This window comes from Pteronotus mesoamericanus, unplaced genomic scaffold (genome assembly GCF_021234165.1).
Source record: "Pteronotus mesoamericanus isolate MK-2021 breed Mesoamerican mustached bat unplaced genomic scaffold, CSHL_Meso_final contig_25, whole genome shotgun sequence".
Classification (NCBI taxonomy): Eukaryota; Metazoa; Chordata; class Mammalia; order Chiroptera; family Mormoopidae; genus Pteronotus; species Pteronotus mesoamericanus.
Window position 1 is genome coordinate 21047650 of NW_026555105.1, and position 24999 is coordinate 21072648.

The following is a 24999-nucleotide window of genomic DNA, read 5'->3' on the forward strand; positions in this document are numbered from 1 at the left end:
AGTAAGAGACTGGGATGGGGATTAATGCTGTACTGGGAAGTGAATCAAACACAATCAGTGATACTCCCCCTTTAATACAGGAGATCAAAACAGCGAGGTATTACCTATTCATGAATTCTCCCATGCACAAAACTCCTGTAACTTGCCTCTGTTAAAGTCTGGAGTCCCACAAGTATACACTTTAACTCTGAGGTCCTTTGAGTATAAATTCAAATGGCCATAAAACAGCAAAATTGTTCAAGTACTTACTAAAAAGTCAACCAAAACAGTTTTAAAAATTATTTCCAAATATTTTTTCTTTGGTTTTATAAAACAACCAGGGTGATGGTAATCTAATTTCTTTACTTAATACTGGTTAAGTGTAAAAAACACACACAGACATACCAAGCAGACACTTTTATTGTAACCTTTGTTCTTCCCAAGTAACAAGGTCCTTTGTGCCATAGGACTGCCGGCTTTTTTTGATGGCTATACGCCTGCATTTACAACAGTGAGACATGAGAAAGATGGGTAAAGGTGCGTCCATGTGTACACATGCGAACAGCCAGAACAGTATAGACAACAGCTGAAACCACTAGAAATACTGTCACCAGATTATTTATGACTTTTAATGAAATGATACCGAACTTTTAAATTCTTAGCTTCTCTGATAAAAAAAAGTATCTTCCTTTTTGGTCTCCATATTCCTTTATAGGCATTTTATTCTTTTGCTTGACATTTTAAACCTGTAAGACACTCTTTACCTGTGGATCTCAAAGCCCTTCTACTATCAGCTTAAGAAGTTTGTAAAATCAACACAAATTTAGTAACTGGGATGAGATGCAACAGGGTGATGAAACAAGCAGTGGAGAACTGGTTTCAAATCCCTAATTGGCTACAGGATCTCTACTGGGCTTCTTCCATCTTTGGATTCATCACTTATAAAACCTGCCTAACTGCACTAGCAGACTGAGGAGATCAAATGAGGCAACTTCCAGAAAGGGCTGAGAAACACCAAACACATGTAAATTATTATTACACCAAAGCTCCTTAGTGAAAACTAATATGAAGAAACCTATCTTTAAAGGGCCAGTCTTCATTCTTAGCTTTTGCTAAAACACAAAAATTATAGAAGCTGTCATTAACTCCCAGCCTCTGAGGGGCAACTCATGGGTGGACATGACATTACAAAATGAAGCCTCATTTTTCCCTGGAAACCACCTGACTCACATGGAAAACATCCCTCAACTCCCATTTATTAGCCCATGTATCACAGCCTTACTAGCCAAGTCTTCCTCTGCTCTCTCAAGGCTCTGGCATTAGCCATGAAGAGCAGAGCAAGACTATTCACTAATGAAACTCAAGATTCTCAAGTACTTGTTTGACTGGCCCTTACAGTTTTTTATGCTTCATTACCTGGTACTTAATTTATGAACTAGTGGATTTGATTCTCCACTAGGAGGACAACTAGCTGTTTTGCACACCTTCCTCTCCCCGCTTCACATTACTGTCATACATACCAAATAATCTGCTTACAGTAAGTCATTCACAGATTTCAAATGGCTGGCCTTCAGTAACTATATGGGGAGAAGATAACAGGGTTCTTGAGCTCAGCAACTTCAGATAAATAAAATGATGCAAAGAAAGAAGGAAGGGTGGTGAGATGGGGGTAAAAGGAGGAGTGAAAAGATAGGAAAGAGAAGTAATCAAAGATAAACATTATTCAAAAATAGTATTTCACTCTTACCTCTTTAAACCTTTATGTATAGTGACATGCAGCTTAACATGAACAAAATAAAAGAACAGCCTAAATTTCTCAGTTACTGGTTTGGTTCTTTCATACCTTCCTTCCTTTGTTCATCCCTTAAATATATGAGTACTACAAAAAAGTACTATGCCAGGCCTTCAGAATATAAAAATGAGCAAGACCTAGCATAGTGAGACAAATATGCCTTTATCTGTAGATTAAGGATAATGGAAATTCATCAAAGAGTTTTAATCAGAAAAGTGACTCATGTATGTTTTTAAAACGTTTGCACTGGCTGGTTATGGGACAGGCTGAGAATAGATTTAGTGACGGACAAAAGGCTGTTAACAGTCACTTATGTGAGAGAGATGACGGACACTTGACCAAGGGCTGTTAGCAATAGAGGTAAATGGACTAACATGAGGAACAAAAATTTATGGTGTAAAAATAACACCTCTGGGTGGATTGGATAATGGGGTAAAGAGTGGGAGGTGAGTTAGATTTCTGGTTGGATAGACTGCTGATGCCATTCATGGAAATAGAAAACATGTTCGAAAAGAACTCACCAGCCAGGTTTTTTACTTAAGGTTAAAATGGCTTTGAGACATCAAAAAGGATACTGAATAGGAAATTAAATATCCCAAGTCTGGAGCTAAAAAAGCTTCTCATCTTTGAATATCTTAACCTCCCAGCAGGTCCTTGAGGCAGGCATTTCTTTCCCTCATCTACAGATAAGCTCAGAAGCTTGACCAAGAATATCCACTAGAAATGGAGTTGGGATGCAAAGTCAAGCTAGTTGATTAATAAGGGTTCAAGTCTTCATTCCGACAGAATTTAAATCACTTTCTAAACCTCATTTACAGTAGTCATCAAACCTCAATTTCCCTATTAGACCCACAGCGCCCCCAAGTCAAGATTTATGTGAAATCTTTTTACTTTCCGAAGGCTTTGCACTTTGTATGATGCACAGCAAGTATTTGTTGATCAAATCAATGCCAATTTGCTTTTATTATTTTTACTTTTTCCTTTTTAATTGAATTTATTGGGGCAACACTGGTAATGTTCATTTATTTTTAAAAAATAAAATAAGAATGAGGTTGTCTCCAAAAGGCAGAGTGCCCCCAGACACTTACCATCTGGTACAACACTAGAGGGAACTAAAAGATCAACTCAAGGGTTCTAGAGTAACTGTTCCCTTTGCTCTCTTTTCCTCCCAATATTATAGCTTCTTCTACTAAACAACAGGGCCACAATTAAGATTTGTCTTTCCCTACAACAATAATAAAAATTAAGAAAATAGTGGAGAAACTTTATTTTAGCAATTTTTATAATAGTTATTTGAAGTTTGAAAAAGTGCCTGAATCCTGAATATCCTCAAGGTCAATTCTCCTTCTCACTGTCCCTCACACCTGCATGCCTCAAGAAAACCTAACTTATCAAAAAGTATTACCTTTCCCAATAACTTCCATTTAAAATAACCTTACTTAATCCTTACTGTTCCCATGCAATTGCATAAAAGCAGATGTAACGTCAGTGGCTAACAATTTCAGACCACTATTTCTATCTCAAAAGCTCTCAGACTGACTCTGAAGGCATGGCTAAGTTTTGTTTGTTCAATGCTTAACCTAACAGAAGCCAATTATCATCAACTATGACAAATTATCTTCTCAAAAAAATTTCCCCTACTGAAGTCAGAACATACTTATAACCAAAGCCAATTACATGGATAACTTATTTCATTGCTTGACCTATTCTTTATAAAATGCAAGGAAATGAAAATTCCTTTAAACAATAAGGTTAAAATATACACTGCTAAAATCAGAAATTTATTGACAAAAATGAAACATAATAGAACTAATTAATTTCAAGAAAAACTTCTCTTGCCCTCTTCAGCCAGTCTCTCCCTTTAATCTCTTCTGTATGATTTCTATTTTTCAACCTGACAACTAAAACGCGAGAGCCTAGTAAATGGTCTAATACTAGAAAACTGTACAAGTTGATTAGTCATTTGTTCTAATGTACTTTTATAGATTAATTTTCTAGTAGTAGAACTGTAAAGATTATTCTGGAACTTAAAATTTAAAAAGTTAAGTCCACTTTCAAACTGCAATACAATTTTATTAGTTCTTATGACCCTAATGTTTATTAGGGTCGCTATCTTCAAAAAGAAGAAAGTCCTCCTGCCATCCCTAGCTCATCCACTGTGAATGAGCAAGATCTCAATCATCCAGACAGGACAAAGATTTCTATCACAAAGAATGAGAATGTGCTTATATTGCATTTACTGCATGATTTAGGACTGCCTGTTGAGAGGAAAAGCAGTTGTATGAGGAAAACACCACCTTTTAAGCATTGCTGCAGGGAGTGAATTCTTCCTAGCAACCAGGCAGCACGTACTAGTAGGAGAGAAGCAGGATTTGTGGAACAAACTCCGAAGAAGCAGCGGAACTACGTGTATGTTCATGCTTTGTTATAGAAGCAGACAAATACTGAGTCACATGAACTTACCTTTTCCCCTTTCAAAAGTGGCACTGTTTAGAAGGCCATATGAACACAAAAAAGGATTTAAGTAGTTAATACTACCTGGAACGCTTGCCTCAAAAGTCCACAGTTGCCTTTCATTTCTAATACTCTCCTTTTAAATCAAGAGTAGAATGTCCATTCGATAAGCATTTATTGACCATTTACTATGTACCAGGAAACGTGCCTGTGGCCAGGAAGACCATTACAATCCCAAGTGATCAGTGCTTAAATGAAATAAGGCCAGGTGCTCTGAAAGCACTGAAGGGAATTTAAGTCACCTACCAGCCTGGGGAAAAGCTGTCAGGGAAAAAATAACACTTAATTTTGACAAATGCACAGGAATTATTCAGGTGAAGAACACTAAAACAAGAAATTGTAAAGCACAATATTTTAAGAAAGTTAAGAATTTTTAACACCTGTAATTTTGACACTAAAACTGCCAAAGGCTGGCACACCTTGTTATCCCCTATAAAGAAGCAAATCCGACCAGCGGCCTTTTTATATCTGATTTGGAGAATACTGGTGCATTCTACTTGCCTGTTTCTGTGTGCCTAAAAGAAAAAAATAGAACCACTAATTCACAATTATTGCAATTCAGATCTCACTCTTTCTTTCTCTACTCCTCACACAATTAGTTTTACTGCAGACGTTGCAGAGCAAAATGCCTAGAAAGGACAAGTAACTAGGGGGTGTAGATGATCCTTAAAAGTGCGATTAGAGCTTCTTAGTTTTCAAAGTAAGAAACCAAGATTTTTGCAGATAATACCCCTGTTTTCGGTAATGGTGGCTAGTTTATTTGGGTCAACCCTCCCAATGTGAACTAAAAAGAATGGATTAAACTAACTCACTCACCCCCCACCCCTCCTCCTTCCCTCTTCCTTTTTCTGTCTCTCATTCTTAAAAAAAAATGTAAGCAATTATAGCCAAAAGTGAACCCATAGAAGCAAGCAAGTAATAAGCAAGCCCAAAGAGTCTGTTGATCCCTAAAAATTAAAAATTTTGTTCTGACAGAAACCAAAGCCCAGTGTTCTCATAAGATGAAGAATCGAATAGGAGAATCCCTCCAGAATAAGCTGAGATTTCAGTTACAACCATAGGGTGAGAGTGAATGGAGCTCGGGCCTGGGGCAGTGGAAGGTCCAAGCAAGTATTACAGCCTTATGGAGGGAATATCAGATCTGAAGCTTGTTTTAAGGTGGTCCCTGGACCCGTAATGTCCACAGATGCCTGACATGAGTAAGCTCTTGGTGGAGAAAAGTACCTTCCTATATGTTCGGGCCTTAAACAATTCCTACAAATAATTTTCCAAACACAACATCCATCTTGTAATCAACTATGCATTGAAGAAGAAGACCCCAAAGTAAAAACCCACAGAAAAAGAACAGACCATAGAAAAGACCCACAGAAACTTCCGATCTTAATCAGACTCAAACTATGAAATAACTATGCTTATAGGAATAAGATGTTTCTAAATATCTGCAGGGAACAAGATACTTTAAAAACTAGGCTAGAAATTATCCACAGTGTAGCAGAGAAATCAAAACAAAGGAAAAATAAGAGAGGAATAATTCTGTGAAAGGTTTGATATACTTTTAATAGGTATTACAATAAAAAGAAAAACGGAGTGAACAAAGGCAATGTTACAATGGTTGAGAATTTCCCAGAAGCAACCAGATACAATCACATTCCAGAAACCAACAAATCACAAACAAGACCAATAAAAAGAAATCCACAATATGTAACAAAATAGCAGAAAAGAACAGAGACAAGGAGAAATCTGAAAAGCAAACAGAGAAGACAAGTTTACATTCAAAGGAGCAACATGAGAACAGTTGATTTTTCCAAAAGCAACAATGAAGCCAAGACAGTTTAATACCCGCAGTGTGCTGAGGAAAAAAACCTGCCAAATTAAAATTCTATATCCAGTAAATACCTCTAAAAAAAGAAGAAAAAGAACATAATCCCATTAGGAAAGTTTGATTTGAAAGAGAAAAGAAGGAGCAAGAAAGAGGAAAATTTATGTCAAAGTTCGAATAAACATTGACATTGACTAACAACAGACTTTGATATGTTATGGTTCCAAGTTATAATATCTATGATGGCTGTTTATTTACAGGACAAAAATACCATGTATTTTCAAACTAGAAAGCAAGGGGAGAATTAAATGATAAAATGAATCCAAAGAATGATATAAGAAAAATCATAGAACATAAGACACAGATAAAAGTTAAATAGAAATATGGCTACTTATATTAAAATATAAATGAAATAAATTATCCAGGTAAAAGGCAAACACTATGACAGACTGGATTAAAACAGAAACCCAAATGAACCAGAATAACCAAAACAGTTAAAAAAAATAAATAAAGCCAGAGGAATAACACTAATTTTAAAATTACTACAAAGCCACAGTTATAAAAACAGCACGGTATTAGCGAAGGGGTAACATCAATTGAACAGAATGGAGAGTACAGATATAAGACCCACACAAATATTGCCAATTGATTTTTGACACAGGTACAAAGGCAGTTCAATTAAGAAAAGAAGAAAAGAAAAAGAAAAGTTCAATTAATCTTTTTTATAAATGGTTTTGGAAAACCTGTATATCCATCTGCAAAATTAGGAACTTCAACTTAAACCTCACACCTTGTATTAAAAAAGGACTTGTACCTATAGTAAGTAATTCAACAAGAAAACTACCCAAACAATGGGCAAGAGATCTGAAGACACCTCACAAAAGATATAGAAGCATAAAAAGATGCACAATATTTTTAATCTTTAGGGAAGTCTAATTAAAATCAAAATAAGATACACTATATAGATCTATTAAAATGGCAAATATTTTAGAAAGTGAAAAAAAATGACAATAAGCTGAAGAGGATTCAGAGTACTAGAAACTACATAATTCATTCCTGCTGGGAATGCAATGTGCTATGGCACTTTAGAAAACAGTTTGGCAGTTTCTTATAAAGATAAAATTACATTTTTCATGTGACCCAGAATGCTACTCATAGCTATTTATTATAGAGGAATAAAAACATGTTAATAAAAGTCCATATATGTACATTTATAGAAGCTCAATTCATAATCAAAGACTGTTAACTAAGTGGATAAATTGTGGTCCACCCATACAATGGAATACTATTTAGCAATAAAAAGGAACTAACCATTGATACGACCTCTATGAATCTCAAAAGCAGTATGCCAACTGAAAGTGGCCAGTTTCTGGCCTGGGTAAATCCCTCCCATGACCTGCTAACAGCAATCAAGGCCCAACTACAAGAGGAAGGTACACTAAGCCCACACGAAAGGTGCACCTCAAGCACCCAGCTTGGGTAATAGGGGAGGCTGTGCCACTGGACACTACCGGACACCTCTACATTAGGCCACACTACCGAGGTGAGGAGTCAAGTCAGAGCAGCCCTACCTAATAGACAGAAACAAACCCAGGGAGGCTGCCAAAATGAGCAGACAAGGAAACATGGTCCAAATGAAAGAACAGACGAAAACCCCCCAAAAAAGAACTAAACAAAATGGAGATAAGCATCTATCAGATGCAGAGTACAAAATGCTGGTTATAAGATGCTTAAGGAACTTAGTGAAGACCTCAAGAGCATAAAAAAGATCCAGTCAGAAATGAAGGATGCACTAATTAAAATAAAGAACAATTTACAGAGAAACAACAGTAGAATGAATGAAGCCGAGAATCAAATTAATGATTTGGAACATAAGGAAGCAAGAAACAACCAATCAGAACAGCAAGAAAAAAGAAACCCCCCCAAATGAGGGTAGTGTAAACAGCCTCTGGGACAATTTAAAGCCGTCCAACATTCGCATCATAGGAGTGCCAGAAAAAGAAAAGAAAGAGCAAGAAACTGGAAACATATTTGAAAAAATAATGAAAGTAAACTTCTAATTTGGTGAAGGAAAGAAATAAGATGGATGCAAAGAGGCCCACTCCAAGACACATCATAATTAAAAATGCCAAAGGTTAAAGATAGAGAATCTTAAAGGCTGCAAGAGAAAAACAGCTAGTCACCAACAGGGGAGTTCTCATAAGACTCAGATGGTTTCTCAAAAAAGACTTTGCAGGCCAGAAGGGACTGGTGAGAAACAGTCAAAGTCACAAAAAGCAGGGACCTACAGCCAAGATTGCTCTACCCAGCAAAGATATCACTTAGAAACGAAGGGCGAATAAAGAGCTTCCCAGGCAATAAAAAAAAAACTAAACGAGTTCATCATCATCAAATCATTCTTATATGAAGTGTTAAAGGGATTTAAGAAAAAGATCAAAATTATGAATAAAATGCAAAATAATACAAATCTATCAACAACTGAATCTAAAAAATAAACTAAGGAAACAAGAAAAGAGAATAATGGCTATGGAGAGCATTTTGATGGTTGCCAGATGGGAGGGGGTTATGGGGGAGTGGGTGAAGAGGTGAGGAGATTAAGAAGTACAAATAGGTAGTTACAGAATAGCCATGGGGATGTGAAGTGTAGTACAGGAAATGGAGTAGCCAAAGAACCTAAGCAAGACCCATGCTTTCGAACAATGGTTTGGGGATTGCCTGAGGGAGTGGGTGGTTCTGGATGGAGAGGGACAAAGGGAGAAAAAATGGGACAACTGTAATAGCATAATCAATAAAATATAATTTTATTTATTTATTTATTGAGAGGGGAAGGGACAGAGAAAGAGAGGGGAACATCCAGATGTGGTTGCCTCTTGCATGCCCCCTATGGGGGACCTGGCCTGCAACCCAAAAAGGTGCCCTGACTGGGAAATGAACCAGCGACCTTTTGGTTCACAGGCCGGCACTCAGTCCACTGAGCCACAGCCAGGGCAATAAAACATAATTTAAAACATTTTTTAAAGACAAGTTTCAAAATATTATATATTGTTTGATTCCTTGTATATAACATTTTTGAAAAGATAAAATTATATTAACTGAGAACAGAATAAACTGCCAGAGAACAGGGGTGGGAGACTTGGTGTGACTAACAAGGGCTCAGTGTCCTGGTTGTGACAGCGGTTACTTCAACATGTGTGTGTTATAATTCATAAAACTGAAAACACAAAGAACCAATTTTTTTGTATATTAATTGTAAAAATTCAATTTACAAAAGGGAAAAAAATCCTATCAAATCCCAAAACATTGTGCCCTAAAACACTGAATAATTAAACACAGGATAACAACTTTATGCCAGTAAATCTGAAATTCCTAGAGGAAAGACCAAAACTGACTGACACACACACATTCACAAAAGAAAACCCTGAACACTTCATAACCAGTTCAATCAGTATTGTAACTGGGTATCACTTTACAACCTCTGTTCTATCCTAACATCTTTCATTCTCTGGTTTCTCTTCAGATCATATAAATCTTTCGCCTTTTACTAATGTCTTTCTACTGCACAACTTAACACTTCCAAAAAAGTTACTAAAAAGTTACAAATTTTGTAAATGTTAAGCAAGTGAGTATTGAATATACTCCTCCCCTCATTCCCCACCCTGTGCCTTTACAATGCCCTCCAATTCTGCTTGCTAGGGGAATTCCTCACTCTTCAAGAATCAGTTTACATCCAGATGAGGCCTTTCCACTCCTTTCCAAAATAGGAAAGCACTTCCTCTGGAGCCAAAGCACCTCCACATACTCATTATGGCATCACATGTTTTTCTTTTAAAGATTTTATTTATTTATTTTTAGAGAGAAGGGAAGGGATGGAGAAAGAGATGGAGAGAAACATGTGAGAGATACATAGATCTGCTGCATCTAACACGCCCCCTCCACTGGGGAAGTGGCCTGCAAACCAAGCATGTACCCTGACTGGGAATCAAACTGACAACCTTTTGGTTCATAGGCTGGCACTCAGTCCACTGAGCCACACCAGCCGGATCTCATCACATGTATTTTGTTTATACACTTTTCTCTTAGCAGATAATGAGCTCAAAGATCTGGACTCTTATTTCTCTTAGTGTATGCCCTGTATTTATCATAGTGCCTAGCATGGTGTTCCATACGTGTTTGAAGAACTGAATATCAAGACAGTAGTAAACAATATTTTGGGCAAAAACTAACTTTGCTTGCATATGGTCCTTCTGTTCAAAATTAAGAAAAGCTGCTTGGCTGTATGGTGGATATTTAATCTGCAGCTGATTTTAAAGATGCTCTTCAGTCTCACATATAAATGTTATCACACACATTAACACCAGAGGTAAAGATCATACTATCACTTCCCAAAGAGATGTGAAACCAGTCAATGTGTGAAAGATGCCTCTTTGGAGCCATAAGCTTTTATGAGGCTGTGTGATTTACCCAATGTGATGAGCACAGTGCCCAAAAATCTTTGATAGAGCTACAGAAAAGGTTCAGTACTGTTACTGAAAGACATGAACCTTGAAGCCACTAAGAACAAATATGACTTTGGATCTGTCACTTCACCTGTCTGATTACAGTGAAGAATCTACAGAATATAAGAAATACTATTCTCTTCCACCCCTTCCTCTACTGTCCTGGAGGTAGATTACAAAGATAACAACTGTACTTCCTGAGGTGATGGATAAGCAATAACTAATCATGCAGGTCATCCTAAACTTGCCAACAAAACACAGGCTGGAACTGAGGGTGGCAAATACTGGCTGACTTCCAGTTATAAATGTATGTGAATGTTTATGGTAAGACAGTCCCTGCTTCTTGGGATTTATACTGATTACTTCTAAACCTAACAACTCCAAGACCTAGGGAATATTATTCCCATTTTACAGAAGGCAAATATATCAAAGTAATTGCTACAATGTCACAGAGAGGTGATTTAAAACTATTCTGTTTTAGATTCACAGCCTATTCATTCTGTTCTACAGCAAACATTTATGTCCTATTTGTCTCACACAATGTTTCCCTCCTAATTTTTAAAATTGAGGTAAAATCCATGTAATATGAAATTCACCCTTTAAAAAAATTCACCATTTTAAGTGTACAATTCAGTGATTTTTAGTATATTCACAGTGTGTGATCACCACCACTTCATTCTAGAACATTACCAACCCCCCAAAAGTAACCCAATACCCTATAGCAGTCATTTTTCACACCTCCCGCCCCTTTTCCCCAACAACCACTTGTCTGCTTTCTGTCTCTATGAATTTGCCTATCTTGGACATTTCATATAAATGAACTCATATGACATGTGACCTTGTGTGTCTAGCTTTTTTCATTTTGCATGTTTTTCAAGGTTCATCGATGTTGTAGTTTTATTCACAGTAGTTAATTCCTTTTCATGGCTAAATACACCACATGGATATACCACATTTTGTTCATCCAGTCAACAGTTCATGGATATTCGGGTTTCCACTTTTCAGCCATTACGAATAATGCAGCCACAAACATTCCTATACAAGTTTTTAACAGTGTTTTTAGAAAATGAATCAGCTATTAAGGTGAATTATGTGTTACAATGTTTTGTAATAGCCCTGGCTAGGTGCCTTAATTGGTCGGAGGGTCAGTCATCTTGTACATTAAAAGAGTTGTGGATTTGATCCTCTGCTGGGGAGCCTGTGCAAGGCAACCAACCGATCAATGTTTCTCTCCCTACCCCTTTCTCTTTCTCTTAAGTCAATGAGCAGCATATCCTCAGCTGAGGATTAAAAAATATTTTGTGATAGTGTGACTTAGTTGCCAACACTAACCTCAGTTTCTTAAAAAAAAGGAAGACAACGTCTGTCTGGTACCAATGATTCTATATTCCTGCACTGACAAAATCACTGATCTAGTGAGCTATCCAACAATGGACTCTAAAACCCATCCACTGGAAATGAGACAGGTAAACCTGGACAATTCTATTAATTTAGCTTACTGGCCCAACTCCTGTAGATATTTGAGTTAGCAATCCCTGCTCTACACTAAATATATAAACTTATAAATAAACCGACATTTTAAAAAGGTAACTGAGAAAAAATACGGGCAAATAAAATGTTCAGCATTATCACATGCAATGGCAAGCACATTAAAGATCTTAATTTAAGACTATTTGTTCCTTAGGGGAGGGGAGCGGGGGTAACAGGGGAAAGAAAGAGAACATGTACAAAGGACCGGAAGACAGGGACAATGGGGTGGGGGTTGTCTTTGGGAGCAGAGGTTGGACAGGGCAGGGGAGAGCAATGGGAGGAAAAATGGGGACAACTGTAATAGAACAACATTAAAAATAAATGAATTTTAAAAAAGACTATTTGTTCCTTGATTTAAGTTTCCTTTACTAGTCCAATTAGAAACTCTAAAAAACACCTTGGAGCAGTTCATAGTATGTTGGGTTTTTTAAAAAAAGATTTTATTTATTTATTTTTAGAGAGATGAAAAGGGAGGGAGGAAAAAAAAGAGAAAAACATCAATGCCTCTCATACACCCCCCCCAAGTGGGGACCTGGCCCGCAACCCAGGCATGTGCCTTGACTGGGACCTGAACCAGCAACCCTTGGTTTGCAGGCCTGCATTCATTCCACTGAGCCCCACCAGCCAGGGCCACAATACGCTTTTTGTCAGTTAAGAAATACAGAACCACCCTGACCCATGCAGCTCAGTTGGTTGGGCATCGTCTGGCAAAGTGAAATTGCCAGTCTGATTCCTGCTCAGGGAGCCTATGAGAGACAATCAATCAATGGTATTCTCTCTCCCTTCCTGTCTATAAATACATACATACATACATCTATCTTACCTTAAAAAAAAAAAAGGAAAAAAGAAGAAAAGAAATACAGAACTGACAATGGATCTATGGAAAAATTCCAATGGTCAAGGCCCCTTCCCCGCACCGCCGCAGCACTCCTGGCTTACCTCTCCCACCTAGCACTGCCCCGGCACTGTTTACACACCCATATCTAACTGAACAAAGCTCGAAGGATAGAAAAAACTGTATCCTCAGCAGCCTACCACTGACATGTAGAAGATGGCCCAGAAATACTTGTTGAAAGAATATTGTGACAAATGATAAATCAGGCAAACGTTAAAGTATTAAAAGTAATAAAGAGGGAAAACTATTACTTGGACAACACAAATTATGACACTGAAAATGGAGTTCATCAATGAGATCAGAGGTCCATAAACCCCTTGTAAGTAGGTACCAAGTAGTATGTGCAGGTACATTTTTTTTGAAGAAAAGGTCTCTAGCTTTTATTATGGGCTCAGAGGAATCTGTAAACCCCAGGAGAATTAAGAATTGGTGAGTCAGACAAAAGGAAATGTACATTTTTAACATTGTAAAACATCCATTTTAAAAGGTTAACTTGTTAATTTATACAACTATTAAACAATTAAATTTCTTAAACTAAGTATACCATATTCTTTCCTGAAGGAAGAGAAGGAGACAATGTATCTTTGGCTTCTATTTATGTTCTAGAATGAGCCCCAAGCTTGATGAATGATTAACAAAATATCAGCTCCACAGTCAGTCAGGTGAGGACATTGAGTTTACACAAGGGAACTGTATTTTTGCTTCACATTGTTATTTAAAAAATAAGAACTTGAATTTCTTCATAAGTGTTCAAACTTCAATCATTTAGTGTCTTACATTTTTAAGTATATCCCTTGAATTATACATAAAAAGAGAATTTCTTAAGGGTCAGAGAGATACTTAAAAATGGCCTTTTCTGAACTTAAAGCTAAGATTATTTTAAGACTGGTGGCCTCTTGAATCTTAAAACTGTTAAGATACCATTACTGAACTTTTTAAATTAGTGCTCCCAGCCTTTTAAAAAGTGAAAACATAAAAGAGAAAATAATATTTGTATTGCACACTGGAATAAATGATAAAGACCTTCGGACCTGGTCACTGACTTGGATGCCCTGTACCCTGCCGCAGGTGACCAGGGGACTGACAGGACCAGTATCTCCAAACACCTGTAATTTCTGATATAGTACACTGGCTGAAAATTGCTGTTTAACTGACCTATGGAGACCATAAGCTAAACGTCAAAATCCACGCAGGTTGAGAAAACTATTTTGTAACTCCCCTTAATTCAAGAGCTATGCAATTATCTTCACACCTTTCGAGTACAGTCCAGATATGACACCAATAAGCAACCATCTCTTTTGAGAGAACATGTATTTGGAGGTCATGGAACAAAAATCCCAAAACAACGAACTAAACCTTTTAACCCTAACTTGGAAGAATAAGCCAAAAAAATTAGCTTTTTCCTCTGCTTTATGATTCTCCTTTCCTGTCTCAAATTTACGTGGTAAACATGGCCAAGAACATTATTTCTTATCTATCAATGTCATATAAGTTGTGGTGTTTTTGTTTTTTAAATAAGAGAAAATTATACAGGTAAAAATGGTTAACAAGTGGCTCCTTGACAGTTCCCCTAACCCACTCTGACCTTCAAATTCCAAGACTCCAAGTGCACACTGAGTAAGCAAGAAAACAACCTGTTTGAAGCCAATAATATATTTTTTTCTGGTCCTGCTAAGAGCTGAATTCAGAATATAAACATTCACAGTAACACCTGATAACTCATTAAGTTACTGCTTGCTTAAACTTACAGGATATTTAAGGCATTATAATTCTAACATATCACTGAGCATTCTGTTTTTATTCCCATTGACAAAGTTGATAACGTTGTTATTTTAAAAGGCAAAACACTCAAGCATTTCCATAAAACAAGTCAGCAAGTATGGAGTAACAACAAAAAAAAAAAGTTGGACCCTCTGTGTGAATTTTATTTCTCCACCTTTAAATGAGAAAAGGAATCAAACTGCCGATGTTACATAAATAATATAGCAAGAGGGGGAGGTCTTCTAATGAAGGGAAGCACTGTAAGAAAACCCAAGCAGTTTGATATGAATTAATACAGTTCTACCTCAAACACCTGACAGAAGCCTGAGTCCAGTACATTCTCCAATAATACAGAATATAGTGAGTGATTGCAAAAGATGATATTGTACATATTTTTACCAGGCAACACAGGAAAATAAAGTCACAATCTGACACTTTATTCCATTGACCACAACTTTCTAGAAGCGAAATATAGAAAACTTCAGTTGAGACCTAGAGTAATCTAAAATATAATCGAGTATTTATGTATATAATAATTATTGCTATCATTTGAATGCCTCTAATAAGACAGGCCTGTTATGAACATACAATCTCATTTTTGAAATAAACATGTCCAGAAGTTAAATGACCTACCAAGTCACAGGATTACTAAGTGGCTAGGGCCAGATCTGAACCCAACTCTGCTTAGATTTCAAATCTAAGTAGATTTTCACTAATTCAACTCTCCCTAATTCTGAACATTGATTCAATAACAGCCTATCATAAATACAATGAAATGGACTGATTTAAATGTGGAGGCAAGGTGAAGGGTGGAGCTCATGAGTTGCAACAATCAGAAGTCTTCATTATTCTCTTCCATGAGGCCACTAAGGTATAAAAATCAGGTTTTACATGATGGAAGAAAAACTCCAAGGCACATGGCTATCTGTATTCATGCTATATAATGAGTCAGAAACACAAAGAACACATTAACTACTGAAAATTACTGATAAAGACAGGTTCCCTCTCTACCTAAGGAGTGTGTGACTTAAGAATACAGAACAAATAAGAAAGCAAATTGGTGCATTACCTAAGAGAACAGGACATACAGATGATGTCAATGTGGGATAAAGTTCTTCAAATACATCCCTAACATACAGATGCACTAGTTCCCAAACTGCAATCAAAGAACCACCGAGAAATAAGACCTCTGATTCAGGTTCACAAGACTACAGGTGAGCAAACTTTGAACTTTCCCCAAATCTGAGATGGGATTCACTTCTCCATCTAGAAGCAAGAGAACCAAACGTTCATGAAGATAGAAGACTACTCTGGTAATATGCACTGTACACAAGTAACAGACACTGGGCTTGAGTTACATAATGACCCACCCCTAAACAGCAGCAATCCGGTACCGCACCCAATCAGGAGGCCACACCAGAAACAGGAAATACAGGTCAAAAGGACTCATTAAAAAATAAGAACTCCTGGCAGCAGAAAATGAAAATAAAGAAAAAAGAGTAGCAGCACTGACAATGAACACATTGTCACTGACAGGAAAGGGTAAAAACTCATTAGTCAGGTACCCAGCATTTCATAATTTATCTCCTTTAATCCTCACAGTAACCCTGAGATAACATTATCTGCTGCTTTAGTTGTTAACCCTCACTTGTGAGGGTTAATAACTAAGTACTACGAACCCCCATTTTACAGGTTAATAATTAAGCTGTCCAAAGTAGTTATCTCAATTGTTTAGATGACAAAAATCCAGGCTTGAGAGACATTAAGTAACGGTCCCCAGACTTGGTCTGCCTCACTCCAAAGCTGGAGTTCTTTCCAGCAATTCTGTTCCCCCCTCCGCCCCGCCACACACCAAGTGATGTCAGTTGAAGAAATCCATTAAGAATGAGAAATTCTCCACTCCCTGCCCCAAATTTCTGTAGCTGTTTCAGAAACTATACCTGAGATACAAAGCCAATAGGAGTATTCATAAGAAAACTTCTCAGAAAACTACTAGTTGTGGAATAATAATTATCACAAAATGTCCTCAGTTGTAAACTTGAGGACAGGGACAATTTAGAGATCCTTAGCACAGCACCTCTCTGAAATGGAGTAGGCACTGAGTGAGGAGTCTGTCGAATGAGTAACATCTCTTGTTACTCATAGATTATAAATTCAATAACCCAAAATGGCTATTTTGTACTTTGTAATATAACATGATTCACTTCTTTAGGAAAATAATTTACCAATTCATTTTTAACAAGGTTGCTTTCTTAAATTTTGTAGAATGTTAACAAGATAACTAAATTGAGAAATGCCCATTAATGCATCAGTCATAATTAAAAAAAAAAAAATCCTCATGTGAGGATATGCTTATTGATTTTAGAGAAAGGGGAAGGGCGGAGGGAGACAGACAGACATCATTTTGAGAAGGAACTATGCAGGACACGCCCCAACTGGGGATAGAACCCGCAACCTTTCGGCTGTACAGAGATGACGCTCCAACCAACTGAGCAACCCCACCAGGACCCAAGCAGATTATAATGTTGCAGCGAACAACAAATTTAGAAAAATCCACAAGACCAAAAAGTGTAAAAAGAAAAAAAGTGGCCAATATAAAAGTAGTTAAGATGTGACACACATAAAATTACAGAAGATTATTCTAAGTATACCCTGGTATTTAACCCCAAACCCCTCACTTCAGATAACATGGAATCTTCTATGCAAGAAAACACTGTCACCACTAATGTAAAAAAAGCTTGCCCACCATAGCAACTGTTGCTAAGTAGGTGTCTTATGTCTAAGACATAGAATTTGTAGAAATAAGTGAAATGCCACTCCTAGCATGCTACTGTGAATTCATTCACCTTAAACTTTTAAAAAGACTCGATTTCTATAGTGTGAAAAAAGTTTGGTCAGCAACTAAGTCTGCCGATACCTCCCCTGGAGCATACCAGATATTTAAGAAAAACTGCCACTTGTCTATAACCCAATGTAAATATATCCTTTGTTCCAATGACAGCACTTCCTTAATAATCCTAGAGGAATTTCTTCATTTGAAAAACGAGCTGGCCTAGTTTTCTCTCTATTAAGAAACAATTAAATGATACACTACTTTTGAAATTATCCATCTTAGGAGTTCAAAGAAATTTAGGTGTATGAACACACTAATACTCTTGTGAAATGAACAGGTCACCCAATGAACTGTGACAGACCAAGACCAAATCCAGTTTCTCATTTTAAATCAACTATTACAGGAATTATTACCTTAAAACGCTAAGTCCTTACCTAATCGAATGCCAAATCATATCACTTCTTAATTTCTGAACTTACACAAATTGTACTGTAATATTTATGCAAAAGTCATATAGTTGTCACAACAATAATATGTTATAACAGTTAACATCTTTTGGGCACTTACTGTGTTCAGCACTTTGCTATATGTGTTACATGCATTACATCAATACTCACAATTACCCCATGAGGAAACTGAGGCACAGAGAGATAACCTGTACAAGGTAAAATCTGGAAGGACAAGGCAAGGAGTGGTTGGTGCACAGGGATATATAGCAAGTCCTCACTTACTGTTACCTGTAAGTCACAACTTTAAGTGAAATGACACATCTGGAATCCCAAATTTGCCCTGGTCAGGCAGCTCAATTGGCTGGAACACCGTTCCATACACCAGAAGTTTGTGAGTTTGATTCCAGGTCAGGGCCAGTACAGGAGGCAATGAATTGATGTTAATCTCTCTCCTCTGCTTCCTCTCTCTCTAAAATCAATAAACATCTCCTCAACTGAGGGTTTTTAAAAAAAGAAAAAAAGGAAACCTAATTTTACCACAGGCTAATTGATGTAAACAAGAGTCAAGTTCCAATGGCATCTCACCAACCTTCTAACGAAAGGACATTATTCCAGGACTTGCAGTTCAAAAGCCATCAATCTCCATGGCCTGGACCAGGATTCTAGGCCAGCTCTAGGGCTAAGATACTTACTTGGTTGAGCCACTTAACCTTCACGTGACCCAATTTCCTTTATTCTAAACCCAGAAGTCCAACGATAATCTCAAAAGTCTTTCATACTCTGAAATGCTCTAATTTTGTAATCAGGTAACTAATTCAAAAAGAAACAGTCTCATTTCCTCCATTCTCTGAAGTCTCCCTCAGTAAAGTTGAGAGCCCACATTTTATGAATCTAATTCAATAGGCTGAAGAACAAAAACTACTTTTTCTTAAAAGCTAGACTCCCCTCTGCAATTATGATCTCCAAATATGACTCTTAACCTCAAATGACAATGTCAGGGAGAAAAGACCTTACAACACCTTTGGGTTGGGATGGGAGGTATGAAAGGACAGATCACTATACGTACTGGTGGTTACCAATTCATAAAAACAATCACCCATTTGTATGTCCTCTAAAAAATAAAACAAAACAGAAAATAAGTCTTTAAACAGTTGTCACAAACTCACTGCTTTATCCATCCAATGGCTGGTGTGGCCCAGTGGACTGAGTGTCAGCTTGCGACACAAAGGGTTGCTGGTTCGATTCCCAGTCTAGGACACATGCCTGGGTTGCAGGCCTGGTCCCCAGTAGCAGGCATGCAAGAGGCAAACCACATTGAGGTTTCTCTCCCTGTCTTTCTCCCTCTCTCCCCCTCTCTAAAGACAAATACTTAAATCATTTAAAAAATAAAATAAATTTTAAAAATTAAAATTAATGAAGAGCCCTGGTGGGTGTTGCAGTGGCTAGAGCACTGGCCTGCGAACCAAAGGTCTCTGGTTCAATTCCCAGTCAGGGCACATGCCTGGGTTGTGGGCCTGGTACCCAGTTGGGGGAGCACAAGAGACAACTATACATTGATGTTTCTCTCCATCACCTCCTTCCCCTTTCTCTAAAAATAAGTAAATAAAATCTTTTACCCAACACATTTATTATAGTCATGGAAGAATAATTAATTTATAGAAATCCTACTAAAATGGCCTTATAGCTCTGGAATCTACATTAAGACTAAGCTGGTCAAGTAGCCCCTTCAAATTGCATATAAGGACAGTAACAGGATACTTTAATATTAAGGAAGAGATATAGGTTCCATTCAATCCCATCATTCCGCAAAGTCTTCCAGGACCAAATCACTTTATAGAATAATCTTTGCCTCCTTTGTTCTCCAGAAAATAATCCCCCAATGATTCTTAAACAAAATCAGCCAAACCATTCTATTAGTTTTCTATTGTTGCTGTAGCAAATTACCAGAAACATAAAATACAAATTTATTATCTCACAGTTTCTACAGGTCAGAAGTCAGGTGAGCTTGGGTGGGTGCGTCCTCTACTTAGGGTTTTACAAGGCCCCAAATCAAGGTGTCCACAGGGCTATATTCCTTGCTGGTAACTGGGAGTAATCTGTTTCCAAGCTTATTTTGATTGTTGACTGAATTTAGTTCCTTTTGGGCACAGGACTGATGTCCCCATTTCCTTGCTGGCTGTCTGCCCACATTCCTTCTTATGCTTTCCATGTGGCCCCCTCCAGGAATGGCAGGCTGAGTGCCTCTCAGGCTTCAAATCTGACTGTCTGGAGAAAGTTCTCTGTTTTCATGTGATTACATTGGACCCACCCAGAAAATCCAGGGTAATATGCAATAGAATAATTTCCTATCTGCGAAGTCCCTCTGCAATGTAATGTTAATAGATTCCAGGGATGAGGGTATGGACATCTTTTTTTGGGGGGGGGGGGGGGCCCACATGTCATTCTCTCTACCGCATCCACCCTCTGGCCTTCCAACTAAAGCTCATCAAGTCAAAAATCCCACCTGTCATCATCCAAGTCAGGTGTGGATGAGGCTCTGGCTATAATGCAAGGTCTGGCACAAATAACACCCTTTTTTTAAATTACAAAATCCTAAGCATGTAATTCTGTAACATAACAATATCACACTCAAGCATACCATATGACATTTTATGTGAAATGTTCAAGTTAACACCATAAATTATTACACCCATATTATTATCCTACCAACCGCACTCAAGCAGGTGTTACTTCTGCCAAAGCCTGTACACTTAACTACAACCCCTGGTGGGTCAGGCACATTGCAATGTTATAAACATTCTAGTCCAAACAGGAAAAATGTAAGCAAAAACAGATCCTTTGGTCCAAAGCAGTTTCAAAACCTGAGCAAACTCCATTCCATTTCAAAACCAGAGGAAAATCCTCAGTGGCATTCAGCTCCACCTCTCTGGGCCCTTGGTTCCAAACATGCCTCCCTTTCCCACTTGTTTTTTGGCGAAAAGCAGCACAGTTACACCTGAGTAGTTTTACCAGCCTGCTTCCTGCCAGTAGAATTTAGGGGATTCACAGCCCTCTTTAACTTCCTATTGTCTCTCTCAATCCAAGCTGTCATTGTTTCTGCTGGAATCCAGAAAGCTTTACATGAATTCACTCCATTAGTCAGACTCACAACCACAAACCAAGGAGGCTGCAACTTCAGGACTGCTTGGAAATCTCCTCAGCCAAATATCCAGGTTTATCACTTACTAAGTTTTCTTTTCCATGTACCTACATGACACAATTGTAAGATTCTTTGCCACTTTGTAACAAGGAGCCTCTTTCCTCCAGTCCCCAGTGCATACCCGACTACCTGAGCTCTCACTAGCAGAGGCACTAATATCCACATTGCTAGTAACAATCTGTTGTTCTAGGCCTTTTTCTATAATACTCAAAAATTTTCTGGCCTCCACTGCCACTCCCATGTTTTTAGGTAACAGTACCCCACTCCTGGTACCAAAATCTATACTAGTGTTCTATTGCTGCCATAACCACCACCACAAAAGTAACGATTTAAAACAACAGAAATTTATTGGGTGAACTTGGCTATGTCTCCTGCTTAGGATCTCACAAGGCCAAAATCAAAGTGTATTCCTTGCTGGCAACTCTGGGGAAGACTCTGTTTCCAAGCTCATTCAAGCTGTTGGCCAAATTCAGTTCCTTGTGGCTGTAGGACTGAGGTCTCCATTGCCTTGCTGGCTGTCAGCCAGGGCTGGTCTTTGCTAGTAGAGACCACCCACATTCCTCCTCATGGTTTCCACGTGGCCCCCACTAGCAAGAGCAAATGAAGTTCCTCTTATGATTCAGAGCTCTCTGATTTCCCTTTATGCCCCCTCTTTTTAACTTCTAGCTGGAAAAAGTTCTCTGCTTTTAAGGGCTCATGTGATTAGACTGGACCTACCTGCAAAATCCAGGACAATCTTCCTATTTATTTAAAAATTCTTAACCCTAATTACACCTGCAAAGTCCCTTCTACCATGCTACTTATGTAAAGATTCTGGGGATTAGAGTATGAACATCTTTTTTTGGGGTGCGGGGTGGGGGTGGGGGCGCATTCTGCCTACTACAAACCCAAACTCTATGGAAGATTTTAAACTCAGTTCCTAAAGAAAATTTTTCCTTTCACCAAAAGAGTATGGAAAGAAAGGTGTATGTTCAGAGATAGAGACAACAGTAAAATCAAGGACTCACCCTGAAGAGAATAGCTAGGTGACAGGGAAGCTTAAAAATACATTGTGGAAAAGCAGCTGCTACTTGTTTCATCCCCAAAGAGCAAGGCAATTAATTAATCCATTAGGCAGAAAGTAACCCATTGCACCCCCTTAAATGCATTCTTCTCTGCTGTATTCTGCCCAAGAGGACACAACTAGACATAAGTTGCCCTAGGGTGACCTTACTTTGTAATCATTCTAAGCAAACTTTCAAAACCTTTTGCTCCTCATTCAAGTCCTACACCCTCCTCCAACAGAAATGCAACTCACCTATTTCAAAGTCACAAAAGGACAAACCTATTCAGGTAAAACTGCAGGTGAACTTTTTAAAATGATGGGAGGGAGAACAAGTATTGGCCCTGATCTTTCAGTCCAAGGTCCACCAAGCCAGTTAACCCAAAAGACAATGAAACTAAAACACTGCAACAACTACAAAGATAATATTCTGAAGCGTTAACTACTGTCAGATTCTCGGCTATAAATTTTACTTAGAACAGGGCAACCTCAAATATACCAGCTATTACTATTACAATACTATTTACAATAACATCTATCGAGCACTTACTACCTGCAAAGCACTGTGATAAGCACTCGATACAAATCTCATTTACTCATTATAAACGTATAATCTAGAGAATACTATCACACCCATTTTACACATTGAAAAATTGAGGTTTACAGAGGTTAGGTCACACAACTATGTGGTAGTAGCGCAGATATTTGAGAACCCAGGCAGTCTGGTTATTTACCACTGGGTCTATACTCTAACCTCTTAGATGGAGGGGGTCTTCCAACTCTCAGAAAAAAAAACCTTCCCCCCTCTAGCTTTCTTTTCATTTCCTCTCCCCACACACCCTTCTCATGGAATACAGCAGTTGAAAGATAATGATGTGTTCTCAAATTAATTTGCCACCTCCTTTCCAGAACTCTTTCCTTCCCACAATAGCAAGAGCCAAGAAGCAACTTCTCCTGACCCTGACTATGCTTCCCAAAAACAAACTACAGAAGCTCCACCCATCACCTGCCTCGGCTAAAAATGTTCCAACGCCGGGGGTTGGGGGGGGGGGGGCAGGGGAAGAAACGAAATAAAAGCCCTACTCTTTCAAAAGGTCACTAATAACATATACTCTTAGCCAGCCTTTAATTCTACATTTCTCTCCTCTTCCACCCAGGCCCCCAACTAACCCTTAACTCCAACTCCAACCCGGTCTGCCCCACTTCGTCGTTCCCTCCTCCTTTCTCCCCAGCGACCTCGCCCTGAGTTCCCTCCACCTTGCAGCCCAGTCAGCAGGTGGGAAGCCCAGCCTCGCCCACAGGGACCCTTGGAAGGCCCCCACTCCAGCTGCTAGGCTCCCCAGGAGGGTTCACACCACCCTACCCAGCAGGCACCATTCCCCTAGGCACCGGCCCCCAGCATCCCCACCCCTCAAGCTTCCTTCTCCCTCTGGCGACCCCCTCCTCCAAGTTGCCCCCTAGTCCCCGCCCCAGTGCAGCCCTCTTCCCTCTATTAAGCTGGACTCCCGAGAGCTAGTTACCACCCTCACGTTAGCATCTGACCCCAAGTCTCGCTCCCCGCCCTGGGTTGGGGGTGCGGGTGGCCCCGGGCCTCCCGGATGGGTTGCAGGCGCCTCCGCTGGTGTGTGTGTAGAGGGGGGGCAGGGGGAGGCGACGGGCCGCTCGGGAGTATGCTGGAAGCACAAGGGGCGGCCGCGCCCGGCTGCCCATCCTGGGCCAACCCCCCACCCCCCAACGGTCTCGCCTGGCGGCTCCCAGGGTACCTGTGGTGCAAGCGGCAGCAGTAGCGGCCGCTCTCCCCTCTCCTCACACAGACAATATGGCGGCGGCGGAGGAGGAGACACACGGCTCGGCCGCCAGCCGCAGGGACCAGAGCGAGGCTGCAGCCGCCGCTGACGGAAGCGGAAACACCCTCCTACTAGCAGGGGGGAGGGATTACTTCAGGCTCCGCCCCCAGCGGAATCGCGCTGAGTGCGGCCATGCTGGGATGTCTTATTGTAGCCCTTGGTTCACTTTTGGACTAGGACGAAAATTGGAAGGCGTCCTGCACGCAAATCATAATAAAGAGACTTGCAATAATTGAGCGCGTTTTACTTCAGTAGCTTTAAGAGCTGACGAGAGAGCAAACACCAACTTTTCCCTAAGTGTACAATTGGTTTGACCCAAGATAAGATGGCGGTCCCTAGGTTGCCCGCACTTCACCAAGCTGACGAGTCCCATCAGTCTACAAGCCGTCCCGCCTTTCTTGAAAAGAAGCATGCGCGACCTGCAGAGCTGTAGAGCGAAGCATTTTGGGAGTTGAAGTCTCTTGCTCGGACCCCTCGTCCAGAATTAGGGTTCCAGCAGCACATTTTTGTCTGCTCAAACTTCGAGCTCAGAACAAGCGAACGAAAGTTGGACCCTGGGAGTGGTGTGGCACAGGGGTCGAGGAGGTGACGATATTGACTTTCTAGAGACTGAGACCCAATTCCTGCTTCCCACAGGAGACGTGTTTAAAAGCTTCTCATCCAGAACAGCGTTTTCACCCTTTAGTCTGCCCCCACCCCTCGTTCTTCCCCGGGCCACATCCCTAAAGTAACCACAGGGCACTTTCCACCGTGCAAACCTGATCGTGGCGTCTTCTTGGTTAAAAATCTCCCAAGATTCTCCTTTGTACACCAAAGATAGCAAATCTCTCCTCTTGACATCCA

General features: G+C 39.3%; 1 protein-coding gene across 1 annotated transcript in view; it reads right to left on the minus strand.

Annotated features, from left to right (window-relative positions):
- CSNK2A1 (casein kinase 2 alpha 1) overlaps positions 1 to 24206 on the minus strand; it is a 47001-nt gene extending 22795 nt beyond the window's left edge. The window contains exon 1 of the mRNA XM_054573928.1: positions 24073 to 24206. The gene's annotated coding sequence lies outside the window, so the exon portion shown is untranslated. The remainder of the gene's footprint in view (positions 1 to 24072) is intronic.
- Between the last annotated feature and the right edge of the window lie 793 nt (positions 24207 to 24999).